This window comes from Nicotiana tabacum, chromosome 18, assembly GCF_000715075.1.
Source record: "Nicotiana tabacum cultivar K326 chromosome 18, ASM71507v2, whole genome shotgun sequence".
NCBI classification, from domain to species: Eukaryota; Viridiplantae; Streptophyta; class Magnoliopsida; order Solanales; family Solanaceae; genus Nicotiana; species Nicotiana tabacum.
Window position 1 is genome coordinate 66,756,048 of NC_134097.1, and position 10,324 is coordinate 66,766,371.

Below are 10,324 nucleotides of genomic sequence, written 5' to 3' on the forward strand. Positions count from 1 at the left end.
ATAAGAACACTTAAAATATGAATATGATCACAAAATTGAAGTCTTGCTAGATAAAGAAAAATAAAAATTTCATACCAAATTAAATATTTAAACATATTAAATAAATATCTCATGTAGGTAATTTTATTAATAAAAATTAAAAGCTAAATTTGAATCTTGAAACTAAAAGAGAAAGCAAATTTAATTGCACGTAATATAAAAATAATTATAAGAAAATTCAATAGATTTGAAACATTATAAAGGAACTTATGTATTAATTTTTAGACTAATTCAAATTATTATTTTAAAATAAGACGTGATATTATTTTGAGTTTGAGTCAAATATTTGTGTAAAAGCTAATTAAAATTTCTTAGTAGGGAAGAGAATGTATAAAGAGGAAAATAGAGATAGTACAATGATACTTATATTGTAAGTTTGTTAAAAAATATATAAATTAAATTATTAAATAATGGTAAAAAAATATTATTGATAGATTTGAATGATGAAAGAGTTCTGAGTAAGAGGATGATAGTATAAATACATTAAATTTTAAGAATAAAAATTTACATTTATTGATGATTATTAATAGGGTAATAAGTAAGACATTAAGTTAATTTATAAGCTAATAAATATTTACATTACAGTATAACAATATTAAGTAATAAATATTGCAATAACTATAAGCAAAGAACAAAAAAAGAGAAAAATTATGTCTAAAAATGTAAAAGGATAAGACTTATTTGAATTTGAGATGAAAAATAAAGTGGTAGTAAGAATTTTCCCAAAATACTATTATTTAATATGCTCAAACAAGATATATCACAATGTTATATGTTGAGTATTCTTTAATATTGACCGTAAAATAAAATACAAGTACCGACATTAAGGGGTTAGGTTATTACAGTATAAAAAAAAAAAAGAAAACAAGTTATCCACTATGAGATTTGAGAAATGGTTTCATGTCCTGCTTCTTAATTAATATCTAATAATTATTTATAATTTTCATATAGAAGGTTTAATTTTAAGATTATTTGCACATAATTCAAATAATCCAAATCATAACTAGTAAAATAATAATTGAAAGAATGGACGAATGAAATTTGTTTCTTTTAGAACATCTGAACGAAAACCAGTTAAATTTTGTACAAAATCATTCCTGATATAACTGAGGGCTAAGTAAGACCCTGTTAGTTTATTAAAATCCAGGGATGTAAATCTGACCTCCTCCGTAAACAATCAATATTGACTACGATCATCTATATACAAATATAAAAGTGGGCAATAGGAAAAATATGTCTCTTAAGCCAAGAAACATATTTATCTTTTTTCTTCTTCTTTTGGGGTTTTCATCATTTTTTCCATTTACTTTATATTAAAAATTCTATCTTCATAACTCACACCTCTTTATCTTCATAACCTACATTTTTAATAATCTCAATAACTCTCATGTTTTACATATTCATAACCTCTAAATATTTAATTTGTAAGTTTATGACAATTTATTATATATTCCTCCGTATATACCTATATAAGGACTTCTATGTTATGAACAAATATGATTGTTACTAACTTTATATTCTACTTATAATGGTTTGAGCTATCTCTATGTCAAAGGCTATAGAGTGGAAAAGAAAAATTATACCAAGGTATGGTTTAAATTCTACTCTTTATTTTTTTATTTAAGGCAAATACACAAAGATATTCTATATACTTCAAATATTCGTTGTTTAGTTACAACAAATTGTCATCTCCCTTATTGTATCCCTCTGATCATTCCCCTTCGATTTGTGCAGCATTCCATCGTTTATAACCACATGAAAAGGGAATCCTCTTACACGAAAAATTGATCTTTCGCACAGATTTGGAGTTGGTTTTCCACGCAGGGAGGACTTTTTGATAGTGACTTTTCGACTATTAAACAATTGCGAATTACTCAAATACATAATAGTTTTGTAAACGATGTGACTTTTCAGCAGGAGAAGATATATGTTATTAAAAATATTTTAATGCAAGAAAAGGAGGAATTAGATAAATTATCATTCTAATTGAAAAGAAGTGCCACGTCCTTGGTCAATGGCCTTCCAACTTCTCCTCTTACACCATCTTCTTAGTTTTCTCCATCTCTCACTTTCCCTATTTTACTCATCAACAATCATGATCAAGTAATTCAAGCTCCTCACTGACAAAATATTATATATATAGATTCATCATTTTTAAAAACATATTTTTCTATATGTTCTTTTACTCATCAACACTCATGACCAGGTAATTCAAGCTCCTCACTGACAAAATTCAACTATGTATATAAGTAAATTCACACTCCTCTATTTTATTTTATTTTGTGCAGAAGATGTAGCATTTCCTAAAGAACAAACGGAAGACTGTGAATTCACACTCCTCTATTCCATACAGGTGTGAATCTAAAGAAGACTGTTTAAGAGGAAGTATCAAATGATGAGGCGAAAATTGAAGTAAAACCTATTTCACAATTCTCATTAATGGTCTTTGATCTTGTCAGCTTTAGGTGTATGTTGTATAAGTTGAAGTAGTGATTTTTCTTTTCAAATAAGACATAGAGATTTTGATATCTGTTTTTTTTTTGGTTGTACATATTTTATACTTTACAATTGTAATAACTTTTAGTCGTGATTTTCTCCTATGTCGAAGTGAGATTCTAATGTGCTTTTCTTTTCCAGTTATATATATATATATATATATATATATAGATTCATCATTTTTAAAAACATATTTTTCTATATGTTCTTTTACTCATCAACACTCATGACCATGTAATTCAAGCTCCTCACCGACAAAATTCAACTATGTATATAAGTAAATTCACACTCCTCTATTTTATTTTATTTTGTACAGAAGATGTAGCATTTCCTAAAGAACAAACGGAAGACTGTGAATTCACACTCCTCTATTCCATACAGGTGTGAATCTAAAGAAGACTGTTTAAGAGGAAGTATCAAATGATGAGGCGAAAATCGAAGTAAAGCTTATTTCACAATTCTCATTAATGGTCTTTGATCTTGTCATCTTTAGGTATATGTTGTATAAGTTGAAGTAGTGATTTTTTTTTCAAACAAGACATATAGATTTTGATATCTGTTTTTCTTGGTTGTATATATTTATACTTTACAATTGTAATAACTTTTAGTCGTGATTTTCTCCTATGTCGAAGTGAGATTTTAATGTGCTTTTCTTTTCCTGTTATATATATATATATTTAATCATCAACACTCATGACCATGCAATTCAAGCTCCTCACTGACAAAATTCAACTATGTATATAAGTAAATTCACACTCCTCTATTTTATTTTATTTTGTGCAGAAGATGTAGCATTTCCTAAAGAACAAACGGAAGACTGTGAATTCACACTCCTCTATTCCATACAGGTGTGAATCTAAAGAAGACTGTTTAAGAGGAAGTGTCAAATGATGAGGCGAAAATCGAAGTAAAGCCTATTTCACAATTCTCATTAATGGTCTTTGATCTTGTCATCTTTAGATGTATGTTGTATAAGTTGAAGTAGTGATTTTTTTTTTTCAAACAAGACTTATAGATTTTGAAATCTGTTTTTTTTTTGGTTGTATATATTTATACTTTACAATTGTAATAACTTTGAATCGTGATTTTCTCATATGTCGAAGTGAGATTCTAATGTGCTTTTCTTTTCCTGCTATATATATATATATATATATATATATATATATATATATATATATATATATATATTCATCATTTTTGAAAACATATTTTTCTATATGTTCTTTTACTCATCAACACTCATGACCATGTAATTCAAGCTCCTCACTGACAAAATTCAACTATGTATATAAGTAAATTCACACTACTCTAATTTATTTTATTTTGTGCAGAAGATGTAGCATTTACTAAAGAACAAACGGAAAACTGTGAATTCATACTCCTCTATTCCATACAGGTGTGAATCTAAAGAAGACTGTTTAAGAGGAAGTGTCAAATGATGAGGCGAAAATCGAAGTAAAGCCTATTTCACAATTCTCATTAATGGTCTTTGATCTTGTCATCTTTAGGAGTTTGTTGTATAAGTTGAAGTAGTGATTTTTTTTTTCAAACAAGACATATAGATTTTGATATCTGTTTTTTTTTTGTTGTATATATTTATACTTTACAATTGTAATAACTTTGAGTCGTGATTTTCTCCTATGTCGAAGTGAGATTCTAATGTGCTTTTCTTTTCTTGTTATATATATATATATATATATATAGATTAATCATTTTTAAAAACATATTTTTCTATATGTTCTTTTACTCATCAACACTCATGACCATGTAATTCAAGCTCCTCACTAACAAAATTCAACTATGTATATAAGTAAATTCACACTACTCTATTTTATTTTATTTTGTGTAGAAGATGTAGCATTTCCTAAAGAACAAACGGAAAATTGTGAATTCACACTCCTCTATTCCATACAGGTGTGAATCTTAAGAAGACTGTTTAAGAGAAAGTGTCAAATGATGAGGCGAAAATTGAAGTAAAACCTATTTCACAATTCTCATTAATGGTCTTTGATCTTGTCATCTTTAGGTGTATGTTGTACAAGTTGAAGTAGTGATTTTTTTTTCAAACAAGATATATAGATTTTGATATCTGTTTTTTTTTTGTTGTATATATTTATACTTTACAATTGTAATAATTTTTAGTCGTGATTTTCTCCTATGTCGAAGTGAGATTCTAATGTGCTTTTCTTTTCTTGTTATATATATATGTAGTTTCATCATTTTTAAATACATATTTTTCTATATGTTCTTTTACACATCAACACTCATGACCATGTAATTCAAGCTCCTCACTGACAAAATTCAACTATGTATATAAGTAAATTCACACTCCTCTATTTTATTTTATTTAGTGCAGAAGATGTAGCATTTCCTAAAGAACAAACGGAAGACTGTGAATTCACACTCCTCTATTCCATACAGGTGTGAATCTAAAGAAGACTGTTTAAGAGGAAGTGTCAAATGATGAGGCGAAAATCGAAGTAAAGCCTATTTCACAATTCTCATTAATGGTCTTTGATCTTGTCATCTTTAGGTGTATGTTGTATAAGTTGAAGTAGTGATTTTTCTTTTCAAATAAGACATAGAGATTTTGATATCTGTTTTTTTTTTGTTGTATATATTTATACTTTACAATTGTAATAACTTTGCGTCGTGATTTTCTCCTATGTCGAAGTGAGATTCTAATGTGCTTTTCTTTTCCTGCTATATATATATATATATATATAGATTCATCATTTTTGAAAACATATTTTTCTATATGTTCTTTTACTCATCAACACTCATGACCATGTAATTCAAGCTCCTCACTGACAAAATTCAACTATGTATATAAGTAAATTCACACTACTCTATTTTATTTTATTTTGTGCAGAAGATGTAGCATTTCCTAAAGCACAAACGGAAAACTATGAATTCACACTCCTCTATTCCATACAGGTGTGAATCTAAAGAAGACTGTTTAAGAGGAAGTGTCAAATGATGAGGCGAAAATCGAAGTAAAGCCTATTTCACAATTCTCATTAATGGTCTTTGATCTTGTCATCTTTAGGTGTTTGTTGTAAGTTGAAGTAGTGATTTTTTTTTTCAAACAAGACATATAGATTTTGATATCTGTTTTTTTTTGGTTGTATATATATATATATATATTCATCATTTTTAATAACATATTTTTTTATATGTTCTTTTACTCATCAACACTCATGACCATGTAATTCAAGCTCCTCACTGAAAAAATTCAACTATGTATATAAGTAAATTCACACTACTCTATTTTATTTTATTTTGTGTAGAAGATGTAGCATTTCCTAAAGAACAAACGGAAAACTGTGAATTCACACTCCTCTATTCCATACAGGTGTGAATCTAAAGATGACTGTTTAAGAGGAAGTGTCAAATGATGAGGCGGAAATCGAAGTAAAGCCTATTTCACAATTCTCATTAATGGTCTTTGATCTTGTCATCTTTAGGTGTATGTTGTATAAGTTCAAGTAGTGATTTTTTTTTTTCAAACAAGACATATAGATTTTGTTATCTGTTTTTTTTGGTTGTATATATTTATACTTTACAATTGTAATAACTTTTAGTCGTGATTTTCTCCTATGTCGAAGTGAGATTCTAATGTGCTTTTCTTTTCTTGTTATATATATATGTAGTTTCATCATTTTTAAATACAGATAGATAGATAGATAGATAGATAGATTCATCATTTTTAAAAACATATTTTTCTATATGTTCTTTTACTCATCAACACTCATGACCATGTAATTCAAGCTCCTCACTGACAAAATTCAACTATGTATATAAGTAAATTCACACTCCTCTATTTTATTTTATTTTGTGCAGAAGATGTAGCATTTCCTAAAGAACAAACGGAAGACTGTGAATTCACACTCCTCTATTCCATACAGGTGTGAATCTAAAGAAGACTGTTTAAGAGGAAGTGTCAAATGATGAGGCGAAAATCGAAGTAAAGCCTATTTCACAATTCTTATTAATGGTCTTTGATCTTGTCATCTTTAGGTGTATGTTGTATAAGTTGAAGTAGTGATTTTTTTTTCAAACAAGACATATAGATTTTGATATCTATTTTTTTTTTGGTTGTATATATTTATACTTTACAATTGTAATAACTTTGAGTCCTGATTTTCTTCTATGTCGAAGTGAGATTCTAATGTGCTTTTCTTTTCCTGCTATATATATATATATATATATATATATATATATATATATATATATATAGATTCATCATTTTTAAAAACATATTTTTCTATATGTTCTTTTACTCATCAACACTCATGACCATGTAATTCAAGCTCCTCACTGACATAATTCAACTATGTATATAAGTAAATTCACACTACTCTATTTTATTTTATTTTGTGCAGAAGATGTAGCATTTCCTAAAGAACAAACAGAAATATGTGAATTCACACTCCTCTATTCCATACAGGTGTGAATCTAAAGAAGACTGTTTAAGAGGAAGTGTCAAATGATGAGGCGAAAATCGAAGTAAAACCTATTTCACAATTCTCATTAATGGTCTTTGATCTTGTCATCTTTAGGTGTTTGTTGTATAAGTTGAAGTAGTGATTTTTTTTTCAAACAAGACATATAGATTTTGATATCTGTTTTTTTTTTTTGGTTTTATATATTTATACTTTACAATTGTAATAACTTTGAGTCGTGATTTTCTCCTATGTCGAAGTGAGATTCTAATGTGCTTTTCTTTTCCTGCTTGTATGTATGTATATATATATATATATATATATATATATATATATATATATATATATATATATATATAGATTCATCATTTTTAAAAACATATTTTTCTATATGTTCTTTTACTCATCAACACTCATGACCATGTAATTCAAGCTCCACACTGACAAAATTCAACTATGTATATAAGTAAATTCACACTCCTCTATTTTATTTTATTTTGTGCAGAAGATGTAGCATTTCCTAAAGAACAAACGGAAGACTGTGAATTCACACTCCTCTATTCCATACAGTGTGAATCTAAAAAAGACTGTTTAAGAGGAAGTGTCAAATGATGAGGCGAAAATCGAAGTAAAGCCTATTTCACAATTCTCATTAATGGTCTTTGATCTTGTCATCTTTAGGTGTATGTTGTATAAGTTAAAGTAGTGATTTTTTTTTTCAAACAAGACATAGAGATTTTGATATCTGTTTTTTGTTGTATATATTTATACTTTACAATTATAATAACTTTGAGTCGTGATTTTCTCCTATGTCGAAGTGAGATTCTAATGTGCTTTTCTTTTCAAGTTATACATAGATTCATCATTTTTAAAAACACATGTTTCTATATGTTCTTAATTCTTTTTGCCTCTATTTCTTTTCTTCAATGAACTCTTTTGAATTGTTTTTTGTTGTCTAAAGTTGTTTTTTTTCTTACACTAATAACTCCTTAAATTTTCTTCAAATAGATTTCGTAAATTTATAACTTGTTTACTCTAATGTTCTTTTTCAAAATTCTCAGTTTCTTTCCATGTTTTCGTAATACTCAAAGATTTATTTATTTTTGGTGTTCAAAAGAAAAAGAAAGAAACCAAAGCAAATAAGGATGAGATCAAAAGAAGAATGGCCCCACAAAGAAAATGTGGGGCGTTGTGAGTTGTGACCTTTCTTAAGGAACAAAGGTAATTCTACCACCATCATTGTGAAGCTTTACTTGTATTATGAGGGTTGTGCCAAAAAATTCAAACGTTTAATTCACTAGGCATTAATCTATGGCATTGACAATTTGTAGATAGGTGTAAGTTAACATATAATATAATATAATTAAATAAGAAAATCACATGTTATAATAGATTTTACCGATCAAATTTTTAACATTGTGAATGGGTAGGCTTTCAGTAGTTTAAAAATCACTAGACAACAAGTTAATAACTTTATGAATAAAATATTTTTGATTTTCGGATTATACTATAGATGATTGAAAACTTATTGAAGTTCATAATCAACTGTCAAACAATACTTATTATTCTAGTATTAAGATTTACACATAATTAGTTTTGTTTCTTATCTTATTAAGTGTTATTGAAAGTTTTTTTATTAAAAAAATTGAATGTTCTTGTGAATGCTTGGTGAATTTTATTTTTAAAGTGTGTCATTATCTCTAATTAATGTTGCAGTTACTAAATTAAATGTATCCCATAAAAGTATGCTTTAACTACCAAAATAATGCAATAAATTAATGAAATAAAAGTTTTAACATTTATGTTGCAAAGTAAGAGGATGAGGTCTTCCTAATGATCTTTTGTCAAAATATATGTCTTTTTTCTCATAGAAATTTTCAACTTCTCAATATACAAATGATAATAATTTAATTTATTTTATTTGGGTAGTTAGTAGTTTTAAGAATCTATGCAACTTTTATTTTAATTTTTTTATTTATTAGTCTTGGATTTTCTTAATTAGATAAAACTTAATTAATCTTCATTGGTAATATATAATTAATTGTACATTACATAGATTATTTGCTACAAATAAACAAAATTTATGAATTAAACCAAATGTATTTTATTTATTGGTGATTTTCTTTCTCATAAAAGGGGATAATATCTACATTTGTTATTAACTTGATAATTTTTTAAATTTTATTGATGTTTCTTAAACCCCGCACAAAGCGCGGGTAAATTTACTAGTTATTATATTAAAGTAAAATATTCAAAGTTAAGTCCAAGATGTTATATTTCTCAGTCATGGTATATCATCTTATATAAGATGAATTGCCCATCCTTTTTCTCAGTCATCTTATATAAGATGATTTGCCCATCCTTTTTGTTTAAGATTGGTTAATTCTTGATTACGCCTTTAACATTATAGTTCGTGCCAACTTGTTCAAATGGTCTGCAACTAAAGAGAACTACACTAGGTCTTGATGTACAGAATAGTTATATCAATTCAAAGAGAAGTGACTACTTGATTTCACACCAAGAACATATTATGGTCGTACTTGTGATTTTATTGCCTCAAAAGTTGAGAATAGAGAAATTTAAATTTTTAATCCAAAACGTTTACGTAATACATAGATGGAATAGTGAGACACCGACCATTAGACATCTTTACATACCTCATGTAAGACACTCTCTATATATATATATATGTGCGTGCGCCGTGTGTGTATGGATGCGCCCGCCCGCAATTTATCAACGTAAAGATGTTTTGATGAAGCTGTTGATTTAGGTGGTGTGTACATTTCTTTGAAAGAAGTAGAAATAACCCCAAAGGACGGACCACACAAATAACCTTGCATGCATTGATAGAATAAAGTTCGTTGAATCAATCATAGCTTCAAGTTGCACTTTTGCATTAGTTAATTAATACTCCACTACATTTGGTATATGTATGATGATGTGCTCATATTATTCTAAGTTTAGCATAACTCATATAATAGCAGTACCATGGATTCCAGCTTGTCATTGCTTCCTCTGATATCAGGCTTGTAGAAGATTTTTTTCCCTCAAAGAATCTCTTTGTTTCGTCATTATATGATTATTTTTTTATAATAAGAACTTTGTCGTAATAATTATATTGAAGACCTTATACACCACCGACGCTCTAATAATAACAATTTTTAGATCAATTTATCATAAGCTTTTCCATGAGTTATATGCATTGCTGTTAATAAATCTAACATCAATTAGTTATCTTTTAATTTAATGAGATGTCTTGAAGCGTTTATACAATAAATAATAGAGAGAAAACTCGCATGTGTAATTTCGTATGCTAGCACAAGTATTTCGAATATAAGAGGTAA